The sequence below is a fragment of the Chiloscyllium punctatum genome, chromosome 34 (genome assembly GCF_047496795.1).
Source record: "Chiloscyllium punctatum isolate Juve2018m chromosome 34, sChiPun1.3, whole genome shotgun sequence".
Taxonomy (NCBI): domain Eukaryota; kingdom Metazoa; phylum Chordata; class Chondrichthyes; order Orectolobiformes; family Hemiscylliidae; genus Chiloscyllium; species Chiloscyllium punctatum.
In genome coordinates, this window is record NC_092772.1 from 64,786,333 (window position 1) to 64,796,413 (window position 10,081).

The window sequence follows — 10,081 nt, forward strand, 5'->3', positions numbered from 1 at the left end:
TGTGGAAACAGGGCCATCGGCCCAACAAGCTCACACCCACCCTCCGATGATTATCCCACCCAAACCCATTCCCCGACCCTATTTGTCTACATTTCCCCTGACTAATGTACCTAAACAATGCATCCCAGAACACTACGGGAAATGTAGCTTGGCCAATTTACCGAACCTGCATATTTTTGGACTGCAGGAGATAGGGGATAAAGAGTAAATAATAGGTTGAGATGGAGTGCAAAGAGAGACAGGAACATTTGGAAAGACAAAGGAGTGGATAATGATCTTGCTGGGAGGGTGCATAGCTGTTAATGGAGGGGACAGGAACCTGTGTCTGGCAGCATCTCAGTGGAGGTGGTGGAAATGGTGGCTGATGATCTACGTTCTGCTGCAAAAAAGACCCTGAGCTTCCAGTTGCCTGCTCTTTAACACACAAGACTGTTCCCTGGCCAACATCTCTGTCTCAAGCTTACTGCAGTGTGCCAGTGAAACTTGATGCAAGCTGGCAGAAGACTCCAGAACATACCAAATTGCCTCCTCTTTCAAGGATTCACAATTTCCCCTCCCATGTGGTCAACAATGTCCTCCAGTGTATCTCCTCCACTTCCTGCACCTCTACTCATGAACCCCACACCTCCAACACAACAAGGATAGAATCCCCCAGTCCTCACCTTCCACCCAGATACAACACATCATCCTCTGCCAGTTCCACCACCTACAATCAGACCGCACCATTTGAGATATATTTCCCTTCCCACCCCTTTCAGCATTCCACAAAGACCATTTCCTCTGTGACTCCCTCATTAGATCCATGCTCCCCACCAACAAACCCTCCACTCCCAGCACCTTTGCTTGCCAGTTCAAGAGGTGTAAAACCTGTGCCCACACCTTCACTTTACGTTAATCCACGGCACCAAATGATCCTCCCATATCCAGCAGAGATTTCCCTGCACGTCCAGATACCTCACCTATTTTATCCTTTGCTCTCGATGTGGTCTCCTCTACACTGGGGAGTCAGGACGCCAACTTGATTCAGAGAACATTTCTGGAACACATGCACCAAACAACTCCACCACCCTGTGGCCGACCACTTCAACGCCCTCTCCCACTCCACCAAGGACATGCAGGTTCTGGGCTGCCTCCATCGCCAAATCCCAGCCACCCGACGCCTGGAAGAATAACACCTTATCTTCCATCTTGGGACCCTTCAACCACACGGTATCAAGGTTTGCTCATCTCCCCCCCCCCCCCCCTTATCTCAGATCCAACCCTCCAACTCGACACTGGCCTCTTGAACTGTCCCACCTGTCCATCTTCCTTCCCAATTATCCACTCCAACCTTTCCCCATTACCTCCCATCTACATCTACCTATTGCCTTCCGAGTTCCCATCCCACCAACCCCACACACCCCTCTTATTTACCTCTCAGCCCGCTTACCTTTGGAGAGCTGATGAGTTAAGAAGCCTCCTTTCTGCATTAACAATTCTGTGAACATTTCATTCTGAGACCTCTCAGGAAATATCAGGGCAGGGTTTGTAAAGAGGTCAGATTGAATGAGGGTCTCAGTGAACAAAAGTGAGACACAGATACAGAGAGGTTTTGGGATGGATTGAATCAAATGTTATCAATTTGCACGGCTGCCAACATTACAGAAGTTACAAAGGGGAGTGATCAAGAGAGTGGAATTAGAGCAGCAAATAAATCTTAAACATTTATGCAGCTAAAGGGGATGCTGGGTAAAGATACCACAGTTAGTGCTTATTTCATTCCAGACACACCAGCCAGGGCACACATCCTTGCTGTGTCTACCAGATTGATCTCTTTCAGATTTTTGTTCATTTGAAGTGTTCCATGTTTAGATAGTCCAGAGAAGACAGCTTCATTCTCCTCAATCTCTTCTGCCAAGGCAATGCTGCTGTTAGAATTCAAGTCACTATGGTGTGTTACTGGCTGCTTCAAGGACTGGAACCGACAATTGAGACTGAAAGGTTACTGTATAAAATATCTTCAATTGTATTGCCAGATTGCCAGACACATGAGGGGCTTTAAGAAAAAGAACTTAAATGATGGGCACTGAGTATCAGAGTGCCTACTGTTGTGGGGACATTCTGTTCAGATACAATCTATTGGTAATTGTTAGAATTGACTTATCCTGGCTCCAGAGAAGTGGGCAGAGCATTATAACGGCCATCGAAGATGGTAACAAATTTCCCCTGGGTTACAAATCGTAAATGACAGAGTAGGCATGAGTTCTGCTGGTAACGTGTATAAATTTATTCAAAATGGCTCCAATTTACTTTCAGAAACAAGTGAGAGAAAAGCACATTTCTGAGTTCTTTGCATTAGTCCAAATTTAGAAATTCAGGAGAGCTTAAGGGAGAGCTGGTGTTGGCAGTTGTAGTAATGATAGGGAAAAACTTGTTTCACAGAGAGAGAGTTCACAGATAGAAAACTCAGCTTTAACATCACATCGACTGCAGAGTCGTCCAATTCTGTAGGTCCTGATCCTTATCAGTAATATAAAAGGGGAAAGCAGCATTCCTAGCTCAGAGAAATCATTCCCATGTTAGGCAGCTGGTCAAATATTTAACCAGTCATGTGATCTGGGAAGACACCAATGTAACGGGACCAGGGCGAAGCTGTGTAAATGTGAAGAAATTTACTTACCCCTCCCAGTGGGACACTCACTGACACAGTCACACTGGGGAGAGGCTGTTCACCTGCCTCACGTATGGGAAGGGATTTACTCGATCTTACAATCTGCTGAGGCACCAGAGCGGGCACAATGGATTTAGATCCTTCACCTGCTCCATGTGTGGGAAAGGATTCACTCAGTCCTCTGATCTGCTGAAACACCAGCAAGCTCAATCTGGAGAATGACCATTCACTTGCTCCCAATTTGGGGAGAGATTCACTCAAATGCACCACCTGCTGAGACCCCAGTGAGCCCACACAGGGGAGAGGCCATTCAGATGGTCAGGGTGTGAGAGGGGATTCAGTGAGTCATCCTGACTCCCTGAGACACCAGCGGGTTCACACTGGGTAGGAGCTGTTTCCCTCTCTGTGTGACAAGGGATTTGCTGAGACTCAACACGACTGAGACACCAGTGAGTGCACACAGGGAAGTGGTCATCCCCCTGCTCCGTGTGGTGTAGAGTTCACACATCACTGCAGGACTCTGATTCTGCAGTTACTGTCCATCAGAGTCAGGAGTGGAACTTGTAGAAGAAGGTGGTTAGCACACTTACCTTCATTGCTCAGACCACTGAGTACCGGAGTTGGGAATTTAGGTTGAGGCTGTACAGGATGTTGGGGAGGCCTCTTCTGGAATACTGTGTCCAGTTCTGGTTGTGCTGTTATAGGAAGGATATTATTAAATTGGAGCGGATTCAGAAGAGACTAACCGGGATGTTGCCATGAATGGAGGGATTGTGTCACAAGGAGAAACTGGATAGGCTGGGACGCTTTTTCACTAGAGCGTAGGAGGTTGATGGATGAACTTAGAGGTTTATAAAACCATGAAGCGTGTAGACACGGTGAATGGCCGGGGGTGGGGTGGGGGGGGTGGGTGGGAGGGAGGAATTCAAGACCTGAGTGCATACAATTTGAAAATAGATGAGAAAGGTTTAAAAAGTAAATTGGGGATTTGTTTTTACTTTTACATGTGTGAAGTGAACTCCCAGAAAAAGAGGCAGCTGTGAATACAATTACAATGTTTAAAAGACATTTAGACAAGTACATAAATAGGAAATGTTTGGATGAATGTGGACCAAGCGGAGGGAGGGGCGATTAGATGAGTTGGGAATTATGGTCGACACGGAATGGTTTAACCACAGGGTCTGTCTCTGTTCTGTATCACTTTATGACTTTAACTCTCACTATCTTTGTGAATTCCTCCATGCTCACAACTCCCCAGATCACTGTCACCTCATCCAGGCTAAACTCTTCCTTATCTCTAGAAATCCTCTCTAGCCTCAGAACCATCGCTATCTCTGGTATCACAAACATCTCAATCTCTGTAACATCCTCCAATCTCCTCCTGTCTCATCACCCTCACGATCTCTAATCTTGACAACCTCCACAAATCTGTCCTTCTCCACAGTAAAAACTGATGCCACTCGTTTAGTATCCCCCCAACAACCCCATCTCCTGTGTCTTCACACATAGGCTGCCTTGTTGATCTTTGAGGTGGCCTATTCTCTCTCTAGTGACCCATTTGCTCTTAATGTATTTGTAAAAACCCTTTCCCTATTCGCCAAAGCGGTCTCCTGTCCCCTTTTTGCCTTACTGATTTAACTCTTAAGTGTACTCCTCTTGCCTTTATACTCAAAGGATGTTTGTGATTTTTGGATTGGAATAAATGCGAAATATTACATCTTGATAAAACAAACGAAGGCTGGACTTACACTGATTAAAAGTTGGGCCTCGGATAGTGATATGGAACAAAGAGACCGAGGGGTTCAGGTCTTTGAACTATGTGTCACATGCAGACGGGGTGGTTCAGAAGCGGTTTAGCACATTTGCCTTCATTGCTCAGATCTTTGAATATAGGAGTTAGGACGTTATGTTGAGGTTGTACAGGATGTTGGGGAGGCCTCTTCTGGAATACTGTGTCTAGTTCTGGTTGTGCTGTTATAGGAAGGATGTTATGAAATTGGAGCAGGTTCAGAATAGATTTACCAGGATGGTGATGGGAATGGATGGTTTGAGTTATAAGCAGAGTCTGGATAGGCTGGGTCCTTTTTCACTGGAGCACAGGAGGCTGAGGGGTGACCTTATTACAGGTTTATAAAATCTTGAAGAGTTTCGGTAATGTGAACAGCAGGTGCCCTTTCCAGGAGGGGGCGCGATTCAAGATTGGGGACATACGTTTCTCACGTTAAAAAGTAAGGCTTTAAAAAGAAGTTCCGGATTTTATTTTTTGTTTCTGCACAGAGAGTGGTTCACATGTGGAATAAACTTGCAGAGGACATGGTTGATGTGAATGCAATTACAATTTCAGGGTGGCACAGTAGCTCAACGGTTAGCACTGCTACCTCTCAGCGCCAGGGACACAGGCTCAATTCCTGTGTTGGGTGACTGTCCATGTGGAGTTTGCATATTCTTCCCCATGACAGCGTGGGTTCCTCCAGGTGCTGCCGTTTCCTCCCACAATCCACAGATGTACAGGGTAGGTGAACTGGCCGTGCTCAATTGCCCATAGTGTTCAGGGATGATTGGGTTGAGTGAATTAGTCAGGTGTAAATATAGAGCAAAAGGGTAGGGGAATGGGATTCTAATAGGAAAAAAAACATTTGGACCCGTATATCAATAGGGAATGCTCGGATGGACTTGGACCAAGTGGAGGCAGGTGCGATTAGTTCAGTTCGAATTTATGGTCGACACGGACTGGTTGGACCACAGGGTCTGTGTCGATGCTGTGTAACTTTATGACTCGTTATCTCTGTAAATTCCTCTATGTTTGGAACTCTCCCTATCAGTGTCACCTCCTCCAGCCTTACAAATCCTCCTCATCTCTATAATTCCACTCCAGCCTCAATATCCAAAAACCTCTATCACAAAATATCTCTATCTCTGTAACATCCTCCACCTCACAATCCTTTCCAACTTGCATCTCCTCCAGCTTCATTATCCTCCCCATGTCTAATCCCCTCCAGTCTCTCAAAGCTCTGCTATATGTCCTTTCAGGATGCCCAATGTTTATTTCTCACTTGATAATGGCCCTTTACAATTCCTGCGCTGAGCTTCTGAATTTCCTCTTAAATCTCTGCGTCTCACTTTCCTCCCAAGAAAATCGACCAATCACATGTCATCTATTCTAGTATTACCTTTTCTGACCTGATGTCCAATGGAGCCTGTCATATTCTTATAATAAACATCTCAGCGGTAAACAGAACAGAAAAACGCTCTGGTGGTCCATCGAGTCTGTGAGAAAGAAAACTACCACCGAACTATCCTCATCTATTTTCCAGTACTTGTGGAAAAGTGTCATCTATCATGGCATAGCAAGTGCACACTAAATACATCTCAAATGTTTTGGGGATTTGTGTCTCCCACCCTCACAGACAGTGAGGTTGAGTGCAACTGTTGCTCAATGATGACATCACCCACAGGAACACAGAGCAGCTGGGTCTGTGAAACCAGAGGTCGCCCACACATTGGGAAGGATGGCAGGGTCCCTGAGAGGGGGCACAGGAGAGTTACCAGGATGGTTCAAGGAATGGGGGATTTTAGTTGCAGGGACATGGGTGTTGTTCATACATATCAAGAATATCCATCTATAATAGATGGACTCTCATTCTCAACCTCTCCCCTTGCCTGGGCTGTGGTAACCTTCAGGTTAAACCACCACCAGACATCTCTCCCTAATAAGAGAGCAGCCCTATGGTCTGGTAGGACAATACTGACTTTACCTTTTAGACAGTGATGCCACTGTGCATCGGAGGTGGAGAGAGGGAATGCTGAAGGTGGTGGATGGGACACCACTCAGGCACAGTGCTTTGTCCTGGAGGATGTTCGCTTTCTTTAATACTGTTGAGGGCTGCACTGATGCAGGCAAGTGGAGAATGTTCCAACACGATCCTGATGTGTGCCTTACAGAGAGCAAACAAACACTGGGGAATCAGGGGTTTGGGAAAACTGAGATTGTTCTCCTTGTAGCAAAGGAAATTGAGGGGAGCTGAGAGACAAGTGCTTACAAAACATATACATCAGGATGTTAAACCTTACACTCATCAATTCATCGTAAATGGATTACTGGACACATATTGAAGATTTCGGGGAGATCTATTGAGGGACGGTTTGATTCAAAGGAGAATTTTTATGCAGAAAATGGAAATGAGCTGGAACAAAAAACTCACACACAGTGCAAATATCCAGGTCCTGATGAATGGAGTAATTCAATCAGAGTTTGGCGTTACAATTACTGAGATTCCTATCTGAATATCCACCTGTAGTATCCTGTAATACAAGTTTATAAAATCTGTCACTGTCAGGTCAGGTTAGAAACTCACACCATCCCCTCCTCCTGGTCCAGGATGACTGGACACATCACCCCTTGTGGAGACCAGCAGTCAGTTCAGGGGGAAATCTGTGTGGGTTTCTATGAGTTTCCACCTTGGGACTTCATGTGACTGAACAGGGCAGATCTTTGACACATGGAAGAGAATGTTCCAAGAGTCAGTGAGATGCGGACAGCAGGATTTTCTTCCTTTTCTTTCCTTCCGTGCTGCTGCTGTGCCTCATCAATAAAACATGGGGTGTGAAAGGCTCATGCAGCTTGATGGGCAAGTTCTGACCAATGTGCAGCAAGATCCTCCCAATCATTCCAAAGAGTCTCTCTGAAAAGACAGCAACTCAGCATGCTTCACACTGCCCGGTGCTCCCTGGAAAGGTTGAGAAGAATGAGGGGGGAATCTCCGAGAAAATTCAGACCAGTTTACTTCCAAAAGGATTATAAACTGTTTACAGAGAGGGATTCGTTGGAGACGTGGACACCAAGTTGGCAAATGGAGCATAACTTGGGATAATGTGAAGTTGTTCATTTTGGAGGAGTTAATAAAAGAACAATGGACTATTTAAATGGTAGAAACTGTAGAAAACTGCAACACAAAAGAGACCAGGAGGTAATCGTGCAGGAAACACAGAAAGCCAGCACACAGTTACAACAGGTCATCAGGAAGGGAGATGAAACGTTGTTCCTTGTTTGAAGGGATTTGCAGTGTAAGAGTTTGGAGTATATACCTGAGAGCAACTTGATAAAGTGCGAGTGAGACTACATATGGAATAATGAGAGACGTTTTGGACCCTTTATATAAGGAAAGACATCACTTCATCGGAGGCATTTAGAGAAGATTGACAGGGATGATCCCTGGTTTGCAGGGACTCTCTTTTAAGAAAAGGCTGAAGAAGTTGGGACTCGACTCACTGGATTTGGGGGAGAATGAGAGGGGATCTTATTGAAACACATTGGCTTATTAAGGGATATAAAAGGGTAAATACTGAGAGGATGTGTCCCATCATGAGGGAACCTGGAACCAGACTCTGGGTCATTTGCAGAATCAAGGGTTCTGTTTTAGATTTGTCAACTTTAATGCAACACAGACATGGGTAAGGGGTTTCAATAGCAATGGAGCTGGGGTGAGGTGGCGAAAAGCAACATTTTAGAGATTGGAGTTCCTGGTGTTTGCGATTGTGTAGATGTCTGATCAGAAGATCACCTTGGGGTCAGAATATGAGAGTAATATTATGAAGAGTGTAGGTCTGCCTCAGGCATTTCCCAGTGAGAGGGAGGGGGTCAGCAGTAAGGGAAGGGAATTTGTAATAGCAACTGAAGGCAATGGGTTTAACCATTGCAGTGTTTCATTGGAGGAAATTGCAGCCAATCGAGTGGTTAGCAGTTTGATGAATGGGTAACAGTGGAGCAATGGAGAGGGATGATAGGGAGAGAGAGCTGGGCATCGTCAGTGTACATGGGAAACCAATACGATGTCACCTCCTGGCAGTATGTAGGTGAGATACAGGAGGGGACAAAGATAGATCCTGGATGGACAGCACATATGAGGAATTCAGAAAGGAAAGGGAGAGTGGAGATGGAGCAGGATTTTCCAACAACCTTGAGGTCAAATATTCGTTCTTAGCAGAATTGGAGAGAAGGACGTAACCAGAAAGGACAGACAGGACAGGGAACAATATTTGTGAATGGGTGAGGGGGAGTGACTCCAAAACTGCTATTCCTACATCAGTGACATCACCCAACTCCACCCTAGTCTCAGCTCATTTACTGAAATATTTGTCCATCCCTGTGTTATCTCCAGACTTCGTTATCTAAACACAGACCTGGCCAGCCTCCCACATTCAACTTACATATAAGCTCAAGAATATCTAAAACCCTACTGCCCAAGTGCTCACTTGTACCAAAACTTGTTGATCCATCAAAAGGCTCCTATTTACAAGCAACAATTTAAAATTCTCTCGCTTGATGTAATTCCTGGCTGTGAACATCCCTGTCTCCCTGCACCACACAACCTGAGAGACCTCGACAACTCATTTTCTTTCAGACTCCCAAAGATGTGTTTATTCATTGCTTCACCGGTCTGGCTGTTTTGACAGTTGCCAAGGCAACACAGTCTGGAATTCGCACCCTGACCCTCTCAGACTTGCTTTCCTCCTTTAAGGTATTCCTGAAAACCTGCTTATTTGGCAATACTTTTGATCACCTGACCTAATATCCCCATCTGTGGCCTTATGTCAGAAATTCTCAATTTCTGTGAAATTATAAAAATGATAAAAATACAAACTGTTGTTAATTTGCACACACATTGTCAACTCTTCACTGTCGCTGAGTGAATAATCTGTAACATCTCTTACCCAAGAACATTGTGGGAGCACCTTCACCACACCAACTGCAGCTGTACAAGGTAGTCAAACATCACCCTCTCCACAGGCAATGGGACTCTTGTTTTCCGATGTGCACTAAGTTCTGTAAAACGTCTCAGCCCGTTCCATTAAAATTTCCTTCTCTTCCTGGTCAATATGTCTTTCCTTAACCATGCCCTGCACCTTCACACATTTCTAATGCCTTGGTCACAACATCACAGTGCTGCCAGTGAAGGTTATCACGTGGTATCACTTTATTCCTGATGAAGGGCTTTTGCCCGAAACGCCGATTTCGCTGCTCCTTGGATGCTGCCTGAACTGCTGTGCTCTTCCAGCACCACGAATCCAGAAGCTTATCACGTGGTTGAGTGTAGCCACGCCTCTCATTCACTCAGACCAACCGGCACTACCTTGCCTTCCAGCCCCGTCCCCATCCTCTTATTGGTCCTGCACTGAGATCAATCACCAGAGGCCCTTTGTGGGCTGGAGCATGCTCAGTGCTTCCTGCTTTTGCTGCTGTTCATCAGGTATGAGAGTGTTCATTCCTGTTTCTCCTCATGTCGGACATTAACAACAACGACCTTCATTGTATGGAGCCTTTCACACTGACAATTCTCCTAAGGTGCTTCACGAATGCTGGAAATATTGATTAAAGAGAACAACTTTAAGATACATCTTTGAGGAGTACAGAGGGGGTTGGGAAGGTCATTT

General features: G+C 45.5%; 1 long non-coding RNA gene across 1 annotated transcript; it reads right to left on the minus strand.

Annotated features, from left to right (window-relative positions):
* Nucleotides 1-2,912: 2,912 nt before the first annotated feature.
* On the minus strand, nt 2,913-9,650 carry LOC140459035 (uncharacterized). Its single transcript, XR_011953830.1, has 3 exons — nt 9,362-9,650; nt 6,853-6,952; nt 2,913-3,345 (listed from the first exon to the last, which is right to left on the minus strand). It is a non-coding gene; the product is annotated as an uncharacterized lncRNA (long non-coding RNA).
* Nucleotides 9,651-10,081: the final 431 nt, after the last annotated feature.